This window comes from Salvelinus sp. IW2-2015, unplaced genomic scaffold (genome assembly GCF_002910315.2).
Source record: "Salvelinus sp. IW2-2015 unplaced genomic scaffold, ASM291031v2 Un_scaffold4641, whole genome shotgun sequence".
Lineage (NCBI taxonomy): Eukaryota > Metazoa > Chordata > Actinopteri > Salmoniformes > Salmonidae > Salvelinus > Salvelinus sp. IW2-2015.
Window position 1 is genome coordinate 17,220 of NW_019945911.1, and position 5,451 is coordinate 22,670.

Genomic DNA, 5,451 nt, shown 5'->3' on the forward strand with positions numbered 1-5,451 from the left:
GGTCCTGGAGTGGCCTAGCCAGCTCCAGCCCTTTAATCCCATAGAAAACTCGATGGAGGGAGCTGAAGGTTCGAGTTGCACCAAACGTCAACCTCGAAACCTTAATGACTGACCAGAAAGATCTGGCCAAAGAGAGTCGGGACAAATCCCTCCTGAAGATGTGTGCAAACCCTTGGTGGGCGCAAACTACAAGAAACGTCGACCTCTGTGATTGCCAACAAGGGTTTTCCACCAAGTACTAAGTTCCAGTTTTGGCAGAGGGGTCAAATATTTATTTCCCTCATTGAAAATGCAAATCAATTTCATAACATTTTGACATGCGTTTTTCTGGATTTTTTTTGTTGATATTCTGTCTTCTCACTGTTCAAATAAACCTCCATACTTATAAATTGATAGACTGATCATTTCTTTGTCAGTGGGCAAACTTACAAAAATCAGCAGGGGATCAAATACCTTTCCCCCACTCATCGTATATAGGAGGGGGAAGAGAGAAAGAGCAGAGATAGAGATGAGGAGATGGGAGAGAGAGATATTTTTATTTTACCTCTTATTTAACTAGGCATGTCAGTTAAGAACTAATTTCTTATTTTTCAATTGCTGCCTTCTGAACAGTGGCGTTAACTGCCTTGTTCAGTTGGGCAGAACGACAGATTTTTGCCTTGTTCAGCTTCCCACCACTAGTGCACCAAGGTACCCATATAGGCGGCAGGTGTTGGCAGGTCATTTCCCGCACCAAAAGCTAGGAGAGAGGAAGATCGCGGCTCTGATGTACAAGACCAATCGACTAGAGTACACCGATAGGACGGGGAAGAATCAACAGACAAGAACCTGATGGTTGCTTCACACCGGTTACGCGAACGATGCGACACTACGCAGCGGCCACGGAGATACAGTTGTCTACCGCCTAGTCTTTCTTGTGTCTTCCCATGATAGGTCTTTTATTCCCCGACTTTCGGTACTGCCAGCAGCCGTACCTTTCAGTCATCCACCTTACTGAGCTTTGTATATTCGTTACATCTTTATAGGGCGGATCGGAAAAAAGTTGAGCAATGCAGACTCCTCGGGAAGAGAGGACTCGTGAACTTCTTGGGCGTTGAAGAGACTAACTAAGAGGCACTGGCTATATCCTACTGGCTCCCGCGGGAGGGAGGAAATAGCCAGAATCTGAAGGCTTCAGATGTCGATCGCCACGGGCTCAATTGGAGCGAGTGCTCAATGCGATGAGACCGCGAGACGGATAGAGAGCTTGATTCGATCAAAGTGATACTCGGAAAACGCGGAGCGTGAGAGATCCATTATGAGCTTGATTCGTTTATATTTAGGGAGAGCGACGGGTACGGAGGGGAGGGAGATAAACTACAACTCGACCAATATAATCAAAAACTAAAACAACGACGGATCGGGATCGACTGAATGAGGAGGAGAGAATAAGCAGAGAGGTTCGCTAAAGAGACTGGATCAGGCCCCGAGGTCACAGGAGGAGTAGCGAGAAGAGAAAGAGGTTAGGGGGAGAGGGAAGATACGTGTTAAGCATAGAGCCAGAAAAGAGAGATAGAGAAGAGGACGTAGATATAAGTTAGGTTTAGAGAGGGTGAGAGAACAAAAAACAGCCAAAGGAGCTGAAATATTCTACTGTTTATGCACCATTGGCTCCTCATTAAAACGGCAACGACTACGCGCCCACGGAATACGCTCAGTTGAGGCAAGTGCGCGACAAGCGCGCTTGGCCAGCGCCCCGCTGATGAATGTCCGCTCAATGAGGCTCTTTGGCTGGCAGTTGCGGCCTATGCTCTTCTTTTGTTAGCCGCCCACTGTTTTCCAGCCTCCTTATGTCTGGCTTTCTCCTCCCGCTGGGCGGGTCTGGCACCATGGAGGATGATGCTGGAACATGGGTCCGCTCCTGCACCCTCGCTGACGAGAAAGGACAGCGTCCCGAACAATCATACAGGATTCCTCTTCAGCAAGGTAGGGGTTAAGATTATGTTGTTTTTTTTATAGGAACTTCCTCTGCTGTCAAGAATGTGTTGCTTCTCTACTTATCTATGCTTATTAAATGGATTTGCTTTGAAGAAAACATTTTAATGGGGGTCAAACACACAGACAATTTACTAATAATTATAGCACCATTATTGCTGCTTGTCTTTGTAATTATAAAAATAAGCACCAGGCATTGTGTACAGTATTTTAATTCATAAATAAGCACCACGGCATTGTTAGTCTATTAATTAAAACCTACATGGAGGGTCTCTCTCCAGGAACAGGGTTGGGAGTAAAACTACAGGAGTGGTATTCTCCAGGAACAGGGGTGGAGTAAAACCTACAGGAGGGTATCTCTTCCAGGAACAGGGTGGAGTTAAACCTACAGGAGGTATCTCTCCAGGAACAGGGTTGGAGTTTAAAAACCTAACAGTGAGGGTCTCTTCCCTCCATCCTTCCTCCTCCTATTCCTCCAATCCCTCCTCCACCCAGTCCCTCCATCCTCCCTCCTCCTATCCCTCCTCCACTTAGTCCCTCTATCCCTCCTCTTCCCACCGTCCCTTCCGGGGACAGATCCAGGTCATCTAGTTTGACCTCTGTGGCCTCCACCTTCTCCGCCTTGATATCCACCAGGAGGTCATGAACTTCGACCCTTTCCCCTGACCCCTGCTCCCCAGGGGTCAACGCCTCCCCGTTGGGTCCTTTCATCTCCAACCCTCCCTCAGCGAGCAGGTTCCTGGAATCCACTCCTCCTCCCTCTCCGTACTCGGCCTCGCTTTCTGGGGTCTGCGTCTGTGAGTGGTCGTCCAGCTCGCGGATCTCCAGGTTGCCGTTGACGACGGGGGCGGGCGTGGCCGAGAGACCGGAGATGGTGGAGACAGAACCTTGCCTCCCCTTCTTGATGTTCTCCTCCTCCTGTCGCTGGTACTCCTCGTACATCTTAGCCAGGTACTCCTTATGGGCCTCGTACGTTACCTATGGAAGAGACATGATCAATAACTAATAATCAATAACGTCTTAGCCAGAGTTAGCGCACGCACGCACGCACGCACACACGCACATACACACACGCACACACACCAGGGAAAATTCTGAATTTAATTGAATTCAAACAATGAATTTGAATGACATTTTAATTGGCCACACCCCGCAGGAAGCATCATTTGAATTTAATTTGAAGGAAGTAGAATTTAAATCAAACTAATTCAACTGAGAAATGAAAAATGAATGTTTCATTCATTTAACAAATCTTTTATCAAAAGGATATAGGACTTAGAATACAGATACCATTTCAAATATTATTTTGATAATAACTCAATGTCAAACAGTTTTTTTTTCTTTGTCATGAGATTGTTCCCTTCCATACAGCAGTGTTTGATCTAATGCATTCTGGGAAATGTATTTTTGTCTTCTGATATTTAAAAACATAAGATAATTAGGAATTATTATAGACAACCCACAACATGATCTTAGAATTCTTCAAATTGTTTTAAGAGAATGAGTTTTAAAAATCTAATGTTTCATCATTATGCTACATGGTATGGAACCATACATTACGTCAATATAAACATGTCTATGGTAACGAGTAGAACGAATAAGACAATTTGAATTTCATTGCATTTTATTGAAATAAAATTGTACTTCCTTTAATTACATTTACATGTTAGTCATTTAGCGGGCGCTCATATCCAGAGAGACTTACAGTTAGGGCGTTCATGTTGAGATAGCTAACTGAGACGACCACAGTAAGTTCATGTTTCCTCAATAAAGTATCAGCAAAGTCAGAGTTTTTATGTTTGTTGGGGGGGAGAGGAGGGTAAAGAGAAAATATAAAAGATAAAAATAAAAGAGGGGGGGGTTCAGATGTTTTCAGAAGATGGGCAGGTACTCTGCCATTCTAGCTTCAGGGGGAAGCTGGTTCCACCATTAGGGTGCCAGGACAGAGAAGAACTTGGCCTGGGCTGAGCTGCCCTCCTTTAGATGTGGGAGGGCCAAGAGACCAGAGGAGTGCTCGGGTTGGGGTGTAGGGTTTGATCGTAGCCTGAAGGTAGGGAGGGGCAGTTCCTCTTGCTGTTCCGTAGGTTAGCACCGTGGTCTGGTAGTGGATGTGAACTTCAACTGGAAGCCAGTGGAGTGTGAGGAGGAGTGGGGTGACATGGGAGAACTTGGGAAGGTTGAACACCAGGCCGGATGCATCATTCTGGATAAGTTGCAGGGTGTTTGATGGCACAACCCGGGGAACCGAGCTACAGTAGTCTGACGTTGGCAGAGAACGACAGGCTGTTTGTCGTCCAGGGTCATGCCAAGGTGCTTTGCACTCTGGGAGGGGGCACCATGGAGTTTTAAATATATATATATTTAGGGGGCAGCTTTAACATTGCAGATAGATGGTAGGTTCTATCAATGTCAATATTTTCATCATTTTCAATCCCCCACATATATATTTTTCTTATTTTTGTATTGTTTCTAACCCTACCTCTCCTCCCCTAATTGGAGTAAACTAATGGACAAAAAATACGTAGGCTTCTATTTACAGTTTATACGAAACATTTTACATTAGTTATCTCTTTATTTATTTATTAATCCTACCGTTCAGTTACCCTCAACCCCTCCCATCGTGTCTCATCCAATCATCCAGTCTTGACTTCTACTTGCCAAATATATCTTTCAACGGTGTTGTGATGTTTCACAAAAGTTCTGACCCTTTCTATTCTCATAGTTTCTACAGATTATATATGAAAGATGAACAGATTTACTAAAATATACTATTATAGTATTGATCGACTGACCATTACTAGTCACTCAGCAGTGCTATTTGCAAAGATAGCTTTAAGTAAATGTAATGTTATTCTTCAGCTATTCCTGAACCTGCGACCCAAAAACTAACTACAGTACATATGGGCAGTACCAAAACAAGTGATCAAATGATTCTGATTGCAAACAGCTTTCTATGGCTTGTATTAAAAATAGTGATATTTTTGGAGATTATTTCATTTTGAAATAACCGGAAATGAGAAGTTGTAATCTGAATAAATGTAAGAAAAAAACATTTTGAGCATAGGGTGAGAGAAGCAGTTAGGATTTTAGTATCATTTTTGTCCGACTGAAGCCTTTAGTGAGAGGTTCCATCGAGTTGTCAACCGTGATGGAGAGGTCTTGGAGCGGACAGGACTTCCCTGAGAGGAARAGCAGCTCTGTCTTGTTGAGGTTGAGCTTGAGGTGGTGGACCGACATCAAAACAGAGATGCGTGACCCCACCTCGTTGTCAGAAGGGGGGGAAGGAGAAGAGTAGTTGAGTGTCATCCTCATAGCAATGATAGGAGAGACCATGTGAGGATATGACGGAGCTGAGTGACTTGGTGTATAGAGAGAAGAGGAGAGGTCCATCCTCATAGCAGTGATAGGAGAGACCATGACGCTAACAGCCCTCTCATGTTAACAGCTAACATCTCTCTCATGTTAACAGCTAACAGC